The sequence below is a fragment of the Papio anubis genome, chromosome 8 (assembly GCF_008728515.1).
Source record: "Papio anubis isolate 15944 chromosome 8, Panubis1.0, whole genome shotgun sequence".
Lineage (NCBI taxonomy): Eukaryota > Metazoa > Chordata > Mammalia > Primates > Cercopithecidae > Papio > Papio anubis.
In genome coordinates this window covers 129259208-129277595 of record NC_044983.1, presented here as the reverse complement: position 1 = coordinate 129277595, position 18388 = coordinate 129259208, and the positions used below count along the sequence as shown (strand labels likewise).

At 39.8% G+C, this 18388-nt stretch overlaps 1 long non-coding RNA gene across 1 annotated transcript in view; it reads left to right on the top strand.

Annotated features, from left to right (window-relative positions):
* Window positions 1-14222, top strand: part of LOC108587382 — a 35350-nt gene extending 21128 nt beyond the window's left edge. The window contains exons 2-3 of the long non-coding RNA XR_001905935.3: window positions 6914-6954; window positions 9189-14222. This is a non-coding gene — a long non-coding RNA (uncharacterized LOC108587382). The remainder of the gene's footprint in view (window positions 1-6913; window positions 6955-9188) is intronic.
* The last annotated feature ends 4166 nt before the right edge of the window (window positions 14223-18388 follow it).

The following is an 18388-nucleotide window of genomic DNA, read 5'->3' as shown; positions in this document are numbered from 1 at the left end:
TTTGTTGTTTGAACTTCAGCATTTTCTTCAGGTGAGATGTGGGTGATATTTTCTCTAAGTCCTTGTGGATTTTGCCTGCCTGCCTGCCTGCCTGCCTTCCTTCCTTCCTTCCTTCCTTCCTTCCTTCTCTCTCTCTCTCTCCTTCTCTCCTTTCTTTTTCTCTCCTCCCTCTCTGCCTCCCTGTCTCCCTCCCTTTTGAGACAGAGTCTCACTGTCATCCAGGCAGGAGTGCAGAGGTGAAATCATTGCTCACCACAACCTCAACCTCCTGGGCTCAGGTGATCCTTCCACCTCAGCCTTCTGAGTAGCTGAGACTACAGGCATGCACCAACACACCTGGCTAATTTTTTGTATTTTTTGTACAGACAAGGTCTTGCCATGTTGCCCAGGTTGCCAGATGATCTTTCTTTCACATCAACAAGTACATGTTATTGTGATTTAACAGAGAATTCTTGGGTAAATAATCATCTTCTTGGAAGTCTCAAAATACTGTTCTACTATCTCCTTTTTACCTTTGAAACTTATTGCTTTTCTTCTGCATAGAAGCTTGAAACGTTTTCTCCTTATCCCTGAGATCCAAGACTGAAGAACAGTGTCAGACTTTGGTTTGGTGTGTGTATATTTTTTAATATAAGTCTTGCCTAAGATTGGGTAAGGCTTTGGGCTTCTGATTCAGGCCTTTCTTTAACTCAGTATACTTTAAAATGTATTAACTTTTCATTATTCTTTCTTCACCTACTGTCTTTGTTCACCTGTAAGTACCAGTATTGTAAATCAAATACACCCTACCTATTCTCCTCATCTCTTGCCTTTCTCCTCACAGATCCGTTTCTTAATCTTTTCTCCTGTTTTGAGATTTTTCTTCTACTTAGTCTTCCAGGTTCTAATAATGACCACCTTCTCCTTCAACTACCAAAGGTTTTAAAGAATTATTATACAGAGTTGATTCTCATTATTCATGGATTATGTGTTTGCAAATTTGTCTACTTACTAAGATATATTTTTAACTTTAAAACCAATACCCATGGAGGTTTCACTGTCATGGATGGACATCCTCAGAGTGGCAAAATTTTGGGGAATGCACACGTTCCCAGCTGAGGCCAAACACCACCTTATTGCTTCAGCTCTTACACTGTAAACAAATGTATTTTTCATGGTCTATTTTTCACATTATATATTGTGCCTTTTTGGGTAGTTTTGCTATTTGAAATAGCCCCCAAGCTTGGTGCTGAAGTCTAGTGTTCCTAAGCATAACAAAGCCATGATGTGCCTTAGGAAAAAAATGTACGTGTTAGATAAGCTTTTTTCAGTGTGAGCTATACTGTTGTTCAGGCACATTAATTAATATAGTTTGGCTCTGTGACCCCAACAAAAACTCCCATGGAATTTTCATTCCCAATGTTGGGGGAGGGACCTGGTGAGAGGTGATTGGATCATGGGGGCAGATTTTCCCCATCCTGTTTTCATGCTAGTGAGTGACTTCTCATGAGATCTGATGGTTTAAAAGTGTGTGGTGCTTCCCCCCTCACTCTCTCTCTTTCCTGCTCCACTATAGAAAGATGTGTCTTGCTTCCCCTTCACCTTCTGCTATGATTGTAAGTTTCCTGAGGCCTCCCCAGTCATATGGAACTGTGAGTCAATTAAACCTCTTTTCTTCATCAACTACACAGTCTCAGGTAGTTATTTATAGCACTATGTGAGTATGGACTAATACATAAATGAATCTACAATATATACTAAATCAGGTGTTTTTCTTTAAAGAAACACATACAGAATAAGATTATGTATTTATTGGTTGATAAGATTGTTGTGACCAGAGGCTAACAGAAACCTCACCTTTTGTATCCTCTAAGAGCAATAGTTCAGTATTCTCTACTCACAGAAACTTTATTAAACAAATACCACCAATAATGACAATTGGCTGTATCTAGTTCTCTGAAGTCTTTTCTGATGCTGTAATGTACTCTCAAGCATTAGTATTTTGCTTGTTTAAGTTGCCTGCCTTCTCTAGCATTGTTTTGCTACCAGATGACTTGTGTTTCCTTTTTCTAACTATTAGGCCTCTCTTGAGTGGATTGCAATTTTCCACTACCCATTCAATGGAGTTTAGGTTCAGCTACCAATATCTTAGTTTTGATCTCCAAATATGAGAAAAAAGATTTTGGTCTCTGCTACAGACTAATAATCTACTAGACTCAGTTAAAAGGGGGACTCAATCTACCTGTCCAGATCCTACAAAGCTTCTCTGAGACCAGGGAAGTCAACATATCTTCCCAGAAACACATTTTCCAGCTCTGGAAACTTTTGGAGAGTCAAGATCTCCACAAGTCACACTTCCTAGTTCTGCATGCTCCACTCCTCAACCTAGGACTCTCTCCATTGGTTTCCAGGCTCTCACCTAACCTCAGGGAGCAGAAATCCTTCAGCAGCATTTTCTGTCAAGATTTCTGCATGTCCCAAGGTCTTGTTTATCCTCATTATGCATCCTGTATCTACCGACACCAAGTTCATAGAAGTGGTTAGCAGTTGGGAGTTGAGAAAGAGATGTAGATATCGTAAAGATGCCATCATTCCAGAATTGGATTCTGAAGTATATTATGTATCCATGAATGCTGCCATATTCGGTGAACACTGTCTCCACAAATAAATTATTTGGAAGTGTCGAGCTAAATGCCATCACATCCTCTCTATTCCAGATGTTGCCACAAGAGACTTCCCTCTCTCGGTGGCTGTTGTTTCTGATGCTGTTGCTCATAATGATGTGGGCAGATTGGTTTATCTCTTTTTTATTTATTGGCAAGTTGCTTGCATAACATGGGAGCAGCTGAAGTCTGTAGTTATGAGCATTGAAGGGGAGGAATTTCCATAAATGCCGTATGTTTTACAAACTCTGCTTCAGAGGAGGCTCACCCATGAGTTTTTGATAATGCACTTGTGATAACACTTCTATTTTTGTACAGTCTATTATTTTCAAAACGAGGCAAATGGCAATACAGTATCTGGTTCACTAACTCTTGTTAGTTCACCCAAAATCAATAGACTTTGATGCTCCACATACCTTCCATTCAAGGTAATCCATGGCAAGCAGTCCCCACTAACAGTTTTTATATTCATTTGGGCATATCAGTTTTAGCTGATGTCAGTGTGGGCATACTTTACCACCTGTTTCTTAGTATATTTTTATAGTTTTTATTTTTATTTATAAAGGATTTTTAAAATGTTTATTTCACTGAACCATGGTGCTTTTGGAAAATTTTCTCAAATCAACTATATTTGGCCCTTATTTCTTACCCTTATTTTTTACCACTTATAAACTGAATGTGAATATTGCAGAGGCATAATTTCACATAGGCTAAATCTGATTTTTGTTAAATATTCATGACTTCTGTTTAAATGTATTCTGTTTGGTACGTATTTGATAGTGTGACAAGAGCACTGATTTAAAGGAAAAAGGTTTAGGTTAAAAAATCTCTCCTGCTGAGGAGTTTGTTTACTCTTTATCTGGGTAACTCTGAGTATGTTCAACATCTGTGAACTTTGATCTTCTTGCCTTGAAATGGAGGCGAGAATACCAATCCCACAGAATTCTCATACTAAGTGAGGTATACAAAATTACCTGGCCCATAATAAATACTCGATGAAGTATTACTTGAATTTAAAATCATGAAGAAAGGTCTTGTACACATAATGAGTAATATAAACACAACTTTGAGGGAGAAAGTTGAACCTACCTAAAAGAAAAAAAATATTTTGAACCACTTAAAGAAACCCAGTTTACTGCCCAAGTGTTACTTCACATCATGATTTCTGTTCATTGAATGATGTCTGGCTTACCTCTGTTTCAGAAAGACTTCTTAGCTCACTTTTCTATTTTCCATAACTGTGTTTACTTTAAATTACATAACTTTTAAAAAATAAACGTGTAATTCAGACTTTTTGCTAAATTACACTTCTCTTTGCCTCACATTGTATTGATTTTTTTAAAAACATTTTAAGCAACATAAAAAAATGTACCAGAGAACCAGACTAGGGGAAATACTGGCAACAATATATTACAAAGAATGAATAATTTAAAAATGTATCTTTCAAATATGTACAACTGGCAAATGCCAAAATCAAAAATGGTTTCAACAGCAATGGAACCAGTTGGAGACATATGGCATACACAAGCAGTAACTGAAGAAAGGGTAGTAAGGGGACTGTCTGGAGAGATGAGGACAAGGTTAAGAAATGCACAGGATGGGAAACACCCAGGGAATAGCAACAGCAGAATTCTTTCCCAGGCAAGATCTCAAGGGGCATAGAAGAGGGTGATGTTGCCAGAGCCTGGCTGTGAAAGGAGAACCCCAGACAAGCATGGTGGCCACCAGCATAGGAGTACAGCCACTGGCAAAGTCTTGGCCTGACCTGGTGGAGAGGAGAGAAGGAATCTCTTGCTGACCCTCTGATTCTCTTTAGGGACCACCATTGGACCAAATCCAACAGGATGCTAGAAGTTAAGAGAGCCTGGGCGAAGCTCTCCCCTAGACATGGACCACAGCACAGTGATCATGTAGCTGTAGTGCACTAGGGGAGTAACCAGCATAGCAGGATGTGGGAGGAGATAAGCAGAGATGGCTTATAAATATGTGAAAATGTTCAGTGTTGCTAAGCTGGTAATGCGTGAAAGAGTGACAATATTTGGTGTGGGAAAGCAGGTACTTTCATATATTGCTGGTAGGAGAATGAATCCAACTTTTCTGGGAAGCAAGTTAGCAACATGTAGAAGACATCTTAAAATTTGTATTTTCTTAGACCTAAATTTATCCTGTGGAAATTGATCCTAAAGAAATAATTATAATGTAGCCTAAGAAAATAATTGGATAAGTTCATAAAGTAACTATACAGAAGAGTTTATCACATGAACTGTTATAATAGCAAAATTTAGAAGATATCTTAATGTATAATAATGACTATTGGCTAAATAAATTACTCTGTGTGTGTGTATGTGTGTGTGTATATATATGTATTGCTATTATAATAGCAAAATTTAGAAGATATCTTAATGTGTAATAATGACTATCAGCTAAATAAATTACTGTGTGTATATATATGCACACACTATATACACCATATATATACCATATATACACCATATATATACCATATATATGCCACATATATACTGTATATACTGTGTGAATATATATACACACCATATATCGAGATATTGCAAATATTAAGAATGAAATGTTAAATCAGCATTTGTTGTCACAGAAAAAAGGCCCACAGTATATTGTTAAGTGTACAAAACAGATTGCCACAGCATTTCTGATTTATAGATAAGTAGGAACTGGAGGTAAAGATGTCTCAAAGGCACACAGTTAGAAAGAACCAGGGTTCTAAATCAGGCTTCAGTAGCACCACTGAACCATGTGCGTTTTACTTTCCTCTGCCTCTCTATATTTGTGACCCATCTTTAGAAAACAGGCTATGCCTAAGACCACCCAGAAATTAGACCAGGGTCTCTTGGTGGGATGTTTGTGGGGGATCTCCTTGACATCTGATCTGCCAGTTGGTCTCAGTTGTTTCTTGACCTGTCTCAAGCTATGATCAAGTTCTGAAAACTTACAGATTTCTTCATCCAGAAGTTGCTTCATAAGCCAGGGGCACGGAAGATGAGAGGGGAGAGGGAAGGGAGAAGGAAGGAGGGAGCAGATGGGAGAGGAGAGGAAAATCAGTTAATGGCAAGAGTTCCTTGAGTACCCACTGTAACCAGTCCCGTTAAGGGCACTGATGACTGACTCACACACTCCCTTGCTCCATGGAGCTTGTGGTAGACCCATAAAGTGTGAATCACTATATTAGTTTGTCAGGGCTTGTGTAGCAAAGAACCACACACTGAGTGGCTTAAATAATAGATTTTTATTGTCTCACAGTTCTGGAGGCTGAAAGTTGAAACCAAGGTATTGAAAGGCTGTGTCCCAAACCACTCTTCTAGCTCCCAGTGTTTAACTGGCAATCTTTGACTTTCCTTGACTTGTGGAAGCATCACCCCAATTTCTGCCTTCATCTTCACATGGCATTCTCCCTGTGTGTGTGCCCATGTCCAAACTTCCCCTTCTTATAAGGACACCAGTTATATTGGAATAGGGCTCACCCCTATTCCATGATCTCACTCCTATGACCTCATTTTAACTTCATTACCTCTGTAAAGGCTCTATCTCCAAGTAAGTTTACATCATGAGGTGCTGGGAGTTAGAACTTCGATGTGTGAATTTTGTTGGCAATGTAACTCAACTCCTAACAATCACAAATTGAGATCATTGGAGGAAACTACTCTTTGAGTGGTTCAGCACAGCCTCCCTGAGAAGAAGCCATGGAATCAAGCCCTGAGGTGGGGAAATCACATTAGCTTTGGAGAGAGACAGAGAGCATTTTAGGTAGAAGCAAGAGCATAGGTGAAGGCGGCATGAGTCAGAAAAGACCTTGGAATGTTCAAGAAACTTTGAAAAAAAGGCAGGTGGGCTTGACTCTAGAAAGGATAGGAAAATGTGGCAAAGATAGGACTCTAAGGGCAGTCAGGGGCCAAACCATTCTGCCCTTCCAAGGCTATGGTGAGGTTGATATTTTCCTCTAGTGCAGGGGGCTTGAGCATCAAGCTCCAGAGTACTCACTGGGTCAGCTCAGTCATCCTTTGGCTCTCACCTTGGTCCCTCAATGCTGCCCTAGTTCCTTGTCCTCCAGCAGCATGGCCTCCACCACACTTTACTGCCAGCACCCACTCACGTGTTTCCTCTCTGTGAAGACAAAGATTGGACTTTACCCAGCTTGCTCTCTGTTCTCTCTAGTACTGTCTTAGTCCATTTTCTGCTGCTTATAAATAACCCCTGAACTGGGTTAATTATAAATTAAACTACTTTATTTCTTACAGTTATGGAGACTGAGAAGTCTCAGGTCAAAGGGCTGAATCCGGTAAGTGTCTTCCTACTGGTGGGGACTCTCTGCAGAGTCCCGAGGTGGTGTGTCCTCCTCCTGAGGAGGGTGTCCATTTGCAAGGGGGCTGAGTGTATTAATGTGCTATCTAAGAGAGAACAGACTGAGCACAGAGGGGGAAAGAGAAGGTTCCAAGAGTTGCCTCCTCTATTTTTGCCTTCTCATCCCATTGTTGGAAAAGTGGATATCACATCAACACAAAAAGATGCTGAAAACCAACATAGAGTGATCACTGGGTCTGTGAGCAGGTCAAGGGACAGTGAGATGTCATTATCAAAGGACTGACCATTATCAGCCAGAGAGAGGAGGTGACTAAAACAGTCACAGGAAGAGTCAAGCCCACCTGCCTTTTTTTTTTTTTAAAGTTTCTTGTACATGCCAGAGCCTTTCCTGACTCTCTCCTCCTCTTCTTATACAGCCACCAGTTCCCTTCCCATGATAACCTATTAGTCTATTAATTATGATTAATTCATTTTCGAGGGCATAACCCTTCTGATCCAATCACCTTTTAAAGGCCTCACCTTTCAATGCTGTCACATTGGGGATTAAGTTTCAACACACATTTTAGAGGGCACAAATATTAAAACCATAGAAAGTACCTTGCCATTTGCTGGACTGAACTAAGCATTTAGTGGGTTTGTAGTAATTAAATCAAAAGGCACTGCTGAACCTTGGCTCTGGACTATTCATCTTTTTTTCCCTAGTTCCCCATTTCCTATGCTATTAAATAAAAGTGTTTTTTAGTGGCCAAGAGCATAAATTCTGGATTCAGATTGTTTGATTCTCACCCCAGCTCTGCCATTTATAAGATGTGTGATATCATCATATTCATCATCTTTGTGTGTCTCAGTGAGTTCATCAGGAAAATGGGCATGTTAATAAGACCTAACACATAAGACTCTTGAGGATATTAAATGAGTTAATAGACACAAATCTCTCAGACAGAACTGTATACATACAGTGCTAGCAACCATCGTCATTATTAATGTCATTATGATCAGAAGTTGATAATTAGAGTCATCCAAACCAGGTTGTATTCACAAATGACCAAGATAGAATGATTTTATAAGATACAACTTATAATTGTATAGACCAATTTGTACATGAAACACTCCCTACGTACACCTCACACATCATCCATAGAAACTCTTCCCTCCAAGTAGGAAAGTGATGCATCTAAATTTCCTCATGGACTCTGTACTCATAGATAGGTGTCTGCCCTGTGGAAGTTTATGCTTTCAGCTCAGACAGAAGATACTTGTCCCTGTAACTGCTGTGGACAATTGTTCAATAATCTATGAGTGGAATTGACCAGTAGAGATGAATCTTTTTAAAATATAGCCTTTATCCTAACTTTTTGATAGTTATTGAATGTGAAGACATAATGTTTACAGATTCAAAGTTCACACACATGAAACAAAGCTTTGTTCTAATAATCAGTATATTCAATAAACATGTATTGAAGACCTAGTGAGTAGTGAACATTGAGCTCAGGTTTTAATATTCACCATCAACAAGTAGCTGCCAGTCTCTATGTATCTATATTTATCTTACTTTACTTGGCTGTCTATCTATCTACTGCCTCATTCAACAAATGATTTGAGATTGATTAATACTATCTTATTCACCCTCAAAACCCTCCAGTGAGAAATGGACTATTATTATCCATTTTACATGTGAGAAAACAAAAACCACCTAGGGGTTAATTTTCATTTTCACTTCTTATTAAAATATTTACAAAATTTTGAACCAGACATTTCATAATTTTGATAAATTTGGTTGAAGCCTTTCTTCATGCTTATTTCTGATCCCCATCCAAGGTTTACACCCTGGAACAGCTAGAATATGATTCTCGATGACACCCTGCCTATTTGGCGGGTCTAGATTGCCAGTATCCCATTATCCACCCTCATGTGGCTTAACAGGTTTGAATAATAGGAGGCTGTGTCCAAAAGAATGGAAATGATACTGGAGAGAGTATATCCTGTTCTCATTTTCCTAAAATTCTCATGATTACAAATATCATTTCTGAGTCCCTGAGATCCATCTGGGGATAAAAAATGAATTTCTAAGGCCATGAATGAAAACTAGAGGATGTGTGAAATGAGGCTTCCCAAGAGGTGGACAGCCAACTGTGGAACTGTGTTTCCATTTTTTATTTCCACGCTCTGAAATAACCTACCCAACCCTCGCCGGCTGTGTTTCTCCCACAGACTCAGCAATGGAACACTGAGCCTCCCTGAACCTTTTTGCTTGACTGAGGACTGAGGACAGAGGACAGAAGACTGAAGGATCTTCTGTGGGCCACAGGAGGCTTGCCTTTAGCATAATATTACACACAATCTTGAGGGCCCCAATGTGGGAAGAAAAGTCAGTGATTACCCATTTTTGGATCTCAGGCGATGCTGGCTGAGAAACACTAAGACCGTGTCATCAAAGTGCTCTGTGAAACATGGCTCATCATGGTGCAGTTGGAGCTTTAAAAGATGCTATTAAAACCATTGCTGCAGAAAGGGGCAGATTCTGCTTAACTCAGTCGCTCCTGCTCTTTATATTATTTCTGAGATAATTCAGCCATTTCTTTGATTCTGGATCCTTTTTAAAAAATGTTTTATTTCACATACCATGACAATAAATTGATCAGTATATCTATCCTTAAGTATTGATATATTCTTTTTTATTAATACTTCCATGGGATAAATTCCAAAGTGTTGAAGAATTCTATGTTCTGTTAATTCCCACTAATATTAATCTAAAAAATTATCATTTTTATTATTGAGTCCCTGGAATGTGGGGTTAAAGGGTAGGGCAGGAAAGTGGCTAAGTATTAAATAATACAAAGCATATTTAACAGATTTATTTTACATGGGACACTTGTTTTCCAAGAGGCTCTGAGAATTCACATTGCCACCAGAAATGACTGAGGGTGCCCTTTCTCCAACACCCCATCGGCAGAGGACTGTGCTATATTTAATAAGCAGGGTTGTTACTCAGGCGCAATGCACCTATACACATTATATAGGTTCTTGAAAAATTGAAATACATTTGTACTATTGGTAAGAAGCTCTTTAAATGTTTATTCCTTGATCAAGTCAACCCAGACTCTACCCTGGGCCCACCAGCATCCCCAGGATCTAGCAACTATAGGATAAATGCCTGAGGGAACAAGCTCTCAGGAACTTTCTCTATGCCATGCTAGTTAAATAGTGTCTTAAATATCACTTTTGCCAATAGGAAAAACGTGATTATCTCATTGTTATTTTAATTTAGTTTTTACCAGGCATACGATGATAATGAAATAATATACTAATAATTATAATAATATAGATATCTGTCAATTTATGTCTATGTCCAGATAAACATTCAGACAGACATATATTCTTATTGTTGTCTTGTTTTTTGTTCTTCTGTGTGTTTTTTTCCATGAAATTTCCATTTAAAGTTTCCCTCAAGTAATTATGTCCAGACAGGAAGTCACATTTGCGAATATCTTTATTCTAAGTAAGATTACTTGGGTAGAACATCTGCAATAGAATGTAACAAGTTTTTTCTTGTTTACTTTTTGTTTTGTTTTTGTTTTTAAAATACCTTCTTTTTCTCACATAAATATTGCTTAAAGGAAACTGAACTTTGCAAAGGTGGTGGTAGTCAAATTTGTAGCAGGACCAAAGGGCCTTGTGGAGAACTATCACCTTGAGGCTTTCCTGCTTAAGGTTCAATGTCATGAACCATCTTATTGATTGAGGTGACATTTACTGAGATCTGCACAAAAGCCACCAAGCACAACCTTTGAATGGACAAGGGAATATTCAAATGGGGGATCTGGACTCACTTGGGATACACTTTATAACTGAGTCAAACATTCTCCTTCCAGCAGTCTGGTGCATTGGGAGGAGGAAAGCGAATGAGTCCATGTTATCAAAAGCTGTAGCATTAGGAGCTTATGCTGATTGTGCTCTAGTGTCCCCCAAATCCATTCTCTGCCCTTTAGTGTTCCCAGGCAAGCTGATCTCCAGGATCTATAACATCATGATCTCTAGCCTCCTGACATCTCATTAAAGCTGACCAATGGGGGCTACCAGTAGATGATGGAGAGTGGAAAGATAAAGAAGTTAGAGTGTTTATTCCCTTGCTTCCTCCCTACCTCCACATGGATCTGGCAGTGGCTGTGTTCTTGTGTTGGGTACATGGCTTCTTTGCTGGGTACATGGCTTCCATGGCTCTCACGTGCTTCTCTGGCCTGAGCTGGCAAAGGCTTCTTGTGTTTGCTGGTGCCTCCCGTCTTCACTAACCCGTCTTAGCCCCTTCAACACTGACCTTTCCTCTGAAATTGTTCTTTTGTTAAGCTTTTTTCAGTTAAATACCTTGGGCATGACTTCCTTCAAGAAGATTGAGCAATATGGAGTCCATGTGTGCATAGGTATGGGGTGCCATGACAGAGTAGACAATGAGATAAGACCTAGTTTTCCTTTCCCTGCACTGCCTGTATAAGTAATTGCTTGGCCAGTAGTGGTGGCATGTTTAGATCACCACACTGGAAGTCAAGGACGTCTTCTAAAGACAATGAAAGAGCATCTGCTTTTTAGCATGTGCCTTCAACTTCAGCTATGCAGTACAGCATGGTCCCCAGTGAACTGGGAAGGTTTTCAGGTTCTACTCTGCACAGCAATTTGCAACTAGGATTGACCTGTGTCAATCCTGGGACCAAGTAAACCCCAGGGACTTGATTTGTCATGAAGTAGGAGATACCCACAGAGGAGCAAATTAAGAGCTTTCTCATGATGGAAGAAATGGAATGTCACACACTTAGCTCAAATAGTCAAATGGGTTTTTCTTGAAGAGACCTTTTAGTGAATCTTCAAATTAAAGCTTACTAATGGTGGTTGTGTTGACTCTGGGATCCTTTTGTTAAGAAATATCCATTCATATCTTAAGCCTATTTTTTGTTGGATTAGTTTTGGGAACTATCAGATTTTCTATTTGTTCAGTTACTGCTGCCATTAAAAGACCAACATGATTTAATGACTCTGTATTTCCCTCTCGTATTTGCTTTCATAGTTTTTATTGATCTCCCCCAGTTCATCAGGGACTCTGCCAAAGCTGAGATGAGTAGATAACAGTGCACACTTCCTGCATTCTAGAAGGGAAGGAATTTAATATTTATCTAATCTCATCTCTATATTTAAATACTTTATGTACAATATCCTACATATTTTCCCAACTACGTAAAGCACGTCATATTATTTCTGATTTTGAAGATAAGAAAATTGTGAATTAAAGAATTAATTCGCATACCCGTTCACGCAGTGATTGAAGGTGGATAGGGCACACCCATGTCCATCTGCCATGAAAACCTGTGCCTCTCCAATGAGCCAGGGCTGCCTGATTCTCACATGAGACTGATCATGAAGTAAGAATTGACAAAATGCTAAGAACACTGTGGAGGAGAACTGGGATAAGTTTATCCACCTGTGAGGATCAGAAAATACTCATTGGAAAACATACACGTGGAATTAGCTGCAGAGATTGTTTCACCACAATGAGGAGAGGAGCTGTGTGCACAGTATTGGACTCTCGGTAGTTGCTAAATTTGTTGGATTAATGAATTCACTCAAATAACAAAGACCCAAAACAGCGGGGGGAGGTTACTGTGCTGAGTGCTTTGCAGAAGGTTTAGTGAGGGACATGTCCTATCTATGTGTGTCCGCACTGATGTCTGTTAGTAAGATCGTAAACCATATGCTCAAGGACCTTATGGTCCTCTGAAGAAAGCCAGTCTATGGAATCAAGATGTGATTATGGTCAATCGCTGTCTCGTCGGGCAACATAAATTGGAGACTGTTTTCCCATGTGCAGCTCATGACAAGTCTTATGATTGGGGGCCTGTGTTTTATTGCCTATAAATCCTTAATATTATACTAGCTGGCAGCATAAAGCTACCATTTGGAAACGCCAGTAAGTTAAAAAACAATAGCCCCACAGACTCTGCCAATTCTAATTTCTTTAATGTTTAGGGTCATTAAGTGGCAGAAAGATGTCACTATGAAGTCATTATACTTACAACATTTGGACCCAGATGGCAGTTGTTCTTAGCCATTATGGATCAACTCTTCAAAAAGGCTGAGGACAGATCCACGTTGAAGAGCATAGTTTAATGAATTATCCTAGTAACAGGGTGCAAAATGGACCCATGAATACGCTACCTCCCTGTCATCTTTCTTTCTTATTAATTCAGAAATGCTTATTTCTTTAACAAGTATTTGTTGCCTGCCTATTTTAAACTGGGTTCTCTATTAAACCCTGAGGATGCAGTGTAAGCAAATAAGACCTGGAGCTTACTTTTGAGTCAGGGAAACAAGTAGTACATATAAATTTACAGAAATAAATGTAGAATTATGATTATGTTAAATGCTATAAAGAAAAGTACAAGGTGCTATGAGCAAGTATAACAAGGGAACCTACTTGAGATGTGGTGAGCTGTCAGTTATTGTCATAAAAAATGCAAGCCTAGTGTTACATCTCTCAATTTCTTAAGAGAAGCCTGATATATAGATTTTTGTGCAAAATTACCAAATTAAAATATTTAAAAACTTAAAAGATGTTTCGAAGGTCACAAAAACTAGTCATACTCTAGTTGCATCTTACGGTCTTTCTTTTTATTGTTATTGCCTTAAAATGTAGGATAATGTCGTTGTGAAAAGGAAGAGATCAGGGTAGCAAAAGATGTCAAGTGTGTGGGTCAAATGCAGAGTCAGGGGAAAAAATTCTGAAGCTTTGGAGAGACTTCAGCACACAGTTTTGGCATAATTTCATGTTTGCAGCTTTTGGTGTTATTTTTATAGTATGACTTGTCTCAAGGAGGAGCAGAATAACAGTAGTTCGTGCTTGGATTTTGGGGTCAGAGAGACCTGAATCTTAGATGAGTTTCTAAAGCTCTCTGACCTTCAATTCTTTAGTCTAAAAAAAAAGTAATAAATCTATCTCACAGAGTTATTGGCAGGATTAGAGGCGATCAGTCAGGTGAAGCCCGTAGCACAATGCTTGAAATGTAGTAAGGACTTAACAAATGGTAGCCAATAATACAATTATTGTTGCATCTCATTAATTATAACCGACAATGCAAAAGCATTAGCCAACTCACCCTATTAATAAATAGAAGAGGGCCGGGCGCGGTGGCTCAAGCCTGTAATCCCAGCACTTTGGGAGGCCGAGACGGGCGGATCACGAGGTCAGGAGATCGAGACCATCCTGGCTAACCCGGTGAAACCCCGTCTCTACTAAAAAATACAAAAAACTAGCCGGGCGAGGTGGCGGGCGCCTGTAGTCCCAGCTACTCTGGAGGCTGAGGCAGGAGAATGGCGTGAACCCGGGAGGCGGAGCTTGCAGTGAGCTGAGATCCGGCCACTGCACTCCAGCCTGGGCGACAGAGCGAGACTCCGTCTCAAAAAATAAATAAATAAATAAATAGAAGAATCAGTATCTGAGCTCAGGTCTGCCTGTTTCTGATATCAGTTTGCTTCTAATTGCCTCACTGTTTGGGACACCTGAACCTGCCATGTCCTCTGGGTGAACATCAGTTAACATCACAGTGACTGGGAGCAGACACTCTGAGATCCCTGTTTCCCTAAGAACTTAGTGCTCATTAACAGGAAGCTCCCATGGGCTGCACAAAGCTTACATTCATTCCCTTTGTGAGCTCCTCTTGTGGCAGCAATCGCATTGTAGCTAAGTTTCTTCATGTTCCACTTATTAATGATGTTGTAGACTACTTGAAGGGAAGGGTTTAGATTGTATAGAAGGTATCCTCCTCCCCTCACATTGTCTACTAAGAATAGATGATTCATTACAATTCCTAAATCCAAAAAGTTCCAAAGCTGTATTTTTAAAAATTAATTTGACAGCAAGACCAAACCTGACTTTATCTGAGAGGGAAAATATGACCTAAATCACTGAGAGGCTATGTACAGTCTTTATATATATATATTTTTTATGTTTTATTCTTTGAGATGGCGTCTCGCTCTGCTGCCCAGGCTGGAGTGCAATGGCATGATCTCGGCTCACTACAATCTCTGCCTACCAAGTTTAATCAATTCTCCTGCCTCAGCCCCCCGAGTAGCTGGGATTAAGGTACACACCACCACACCTGACTAATTTATATATTTTTTAGTAGAGATGGGGTTTCACCATGTTGGCCAGGCTGGTCTAGACCTCAAGAGATCCTCCCGCTTTGACCTCCCAAAGTGCTGAAATTATAGGTGTGAGCCACCACTCCTGGCCCAGTATTTATTGATCCCAAGTAGGATATTCATATATTTTGTGAAGAAATATTAAGACATTTGATTAGGCGGTTCAACCAGAACTTGCCAGTAATGTTACATGACCATGTACAGTGTGGCTACACCACCAGTGAGGTATCTATTGTTAAGCTGATGAAACTTAGGCTTCAAGGCTTTTGTCCATTATTTTGTATTCAAAAATTTGTAATATTTTACTTAAAGAATCTTTCCAAATTACATAAGATTTAAGCCTCAAGCCTCACCAGGGATCAGCCCTTGTATATCACCTTAACTTTGTAAAATTTGAAAAGTTTTGAAACCAAAGCACTTCTTACCTTGAGGGTTATGGATTTGTGCATTTTAGCAAAGAGGAAGGCAGGAAGACAGATGGAAAGGAAGACATTAAGGAGGTAAGTAAAAAAGATAGATATACCTATATAATTTTTAGTAAGAAAATACTGCAGTAAATAGAATTTAAAATTTAGTGGCCGACAATGCAATATGAACAACAAGTCGTTTATATTTAGCCCAGTCATCTGTCCAAAGTGAAGGTTCCAAGTCAGGGGCAGCTCTGCTCCACTAGGTTATTAAGGGACCCAGGTTGCTGTTGTTAACATGTGGTTTCCAGGATTGCTCTCATCCATATCCTTAAAGGCCTCCAGAGAACTAGAAAAGCGAGAAATGTGCTCGAGAGGTTTTTTGTTTGTTTGTTTTGGGGTGTGTGTGTTTTTCCTAAGGGTCAAGTTACAATGTTGCATTTTACTTCTGTTTACAGTCCACTAGCTATGACTCAGACTCATGGCCACATCTTCCTGCAAGGGACAGGTAATGTGGCTGTAACTTAGGGAGAAAGGGAGAATAGACTTTGGTGGAATAAACACAACATCTGACACACCAACCAGCCTTGAAATGAGGCTTCATAACAATGCATGACTTACTGCTTCTCACCATCTAAACATCCGGGCAAGAACCTAGGTTTCTCTTATCTCAGACCCCTGTTCTACAGCCAAATTACCAGAACACAGAAAAGTAGAACTAGGCAATAAAACTTCAATTAGATGTGCTTGGAATGTTCTTGAGTCTGTACTCAAAGAACAGAGTTCTTTGAAACTAGGATAGTTTCTTTCCTTATTTGACAAATTTCCAGTCTTGAACTTGTAAATAAATAAGTGAATGAATAAATGAATGAATGCATACCTCTCCTACTAGCCCATGGTGTGGAGTGTGGAAGGAAGCTACAGTCTGAGTCTAAATAATAATAATGATGATGATATTAATTACATAATACATTTGACTAGCAAGTCAGCTTACAAAGCAATATGACATGTGATATGATTTTGATTTACTCGTGCTTGCTTCGGCAGCACATATACTAAGATTTTGATTTACTCTACAGTCTGTGGTGGAGGCACTCAATGCATTTTGTAAAGATAAGAAACCTATTTTGTAGATAAAGGCTCAAAAGTGTGACATGGCCAGCCTGAGACTACACACAAGTGCCCAAAATAGGAATTCACCCCAGGCCTTCTGATTCTATGAAGAGCACCCTTTTCGCAACATTACATGTCCTTGCATTTTTGGCCTCTGGAAGAAAAGGCGCAGGCAATGGATCATATTGAATTTCTTTTTTGTGCATCGGGTGGGCCCATCACAGATAAGAACAGACCACCTGGAAGGAAGAGGACATTTCAGGGTCAGACTTGATCCCTGATATGGTTAGGGTTTGTGTTCCCACCCAAATCTTATCTTTTTTTATATCTAACCTAATTATAACCCTCATAATCCCCACGTGTCAAGGGAGAGACGAGGTGAAGATAATTGGTTCGTGGGGGTGGTTTCCCGCATGCTGTTCTCGTGGTAGTCAGTGAGTTCTCATGAGATCTGATGGTTTTATAAGTGTTTGGTAGTTCCTCCTGCATTCATTCTCCCTCCTGTTGTCTTGTGAAGAAGATGACTTGCTTCCCCTTTACCTTCCACCATTATTGTAAGTTTCCTGAGGCCTCCCCAGCCATGCTGAACTATGAGTCAATTAAACCTCTTTCCTTTATAAATTACCCAGTCTCAGGCAGTTCTTTATAGTAATGTGAAAATGGACTAATGCAAGCCCAGAATTTGGGACAGATACCATTTTTCTAATGTTTGTTATGCCAAGCTCCATGCCACCTGGATGGGGTAAAGCAGGAGCTGAAAATTATGACCAGTGGACAAATCTGACTCTTTGCCTATTTTTATCAATGCAGTTTTATTGGAAACACAGCCACACTCATTCATTTACAAGTTGTCTATGGCTGCTTTTGCAGTGCAATAGCACAATTGCATGGTTGCAGAAGAGACCATGGACCTGCAAAGCCTAAAGTATTTACAATCAGGCGCTATACAAAAATTGTTTGCTGACCCTTAGGATAGAGCAATGATGAGTGCAGGGGACAGAGGCACAGGAAATAGTAATTGAATAGAGAACCTAAAAATAGAACTATGACCAGGATACAGAAGTGGAGGAGAGGGAAAGCTCTGTGGCAATTGGCACCATTTGTCTCCATAAAAGGAAGGGCTACAGTGGCCTTTGTAACAGGGAAGGAAATGACATCTGAGTTGCATATTGAAGGATTAATAGTAGTTTGCAAAGCAGTGGGAGGACGTTCCAGGCACAGAGAGCAAGACAAGAATCAAATTGCTCTATTTGGAACATCATATTAAATAAGAGCAATGAGAGTGAGGGAAAATTGAACTCTATCAGGTACTGACTGTGCGACCAGACAAGAGATGTAGGTTGTCACATTCAATCCTGAAAACAAACCTGCCAGGCAAGTCTTCTTCCCATTTTACAAAAGAGGAGACAAAAATTAGGAGATTAAGCAATTCATCTCTGTTTTCAAAATAAGGAGTGTGTGAGGTTTTGTCCCAGGCTCCTGAAGTTTCTTCCTGGCCCTCCACTACTCTGCCAGGTAATTACCTCTGCCCTGGGACTGCCCAGCCTCATCTTGGCTGCAGCTAGCCAGTTGCTGTGCCTGCTCACCTGTTGGCTGGAAGCACCATGAGGTGTTGCACAGCAGGTAATGGGACCTCTCCTGGCCAGTTCAGCCTTTGCAGCAGCTGTCAAGACCAGATTTAACTCCTGGGATGTTGAGGCTGACTTT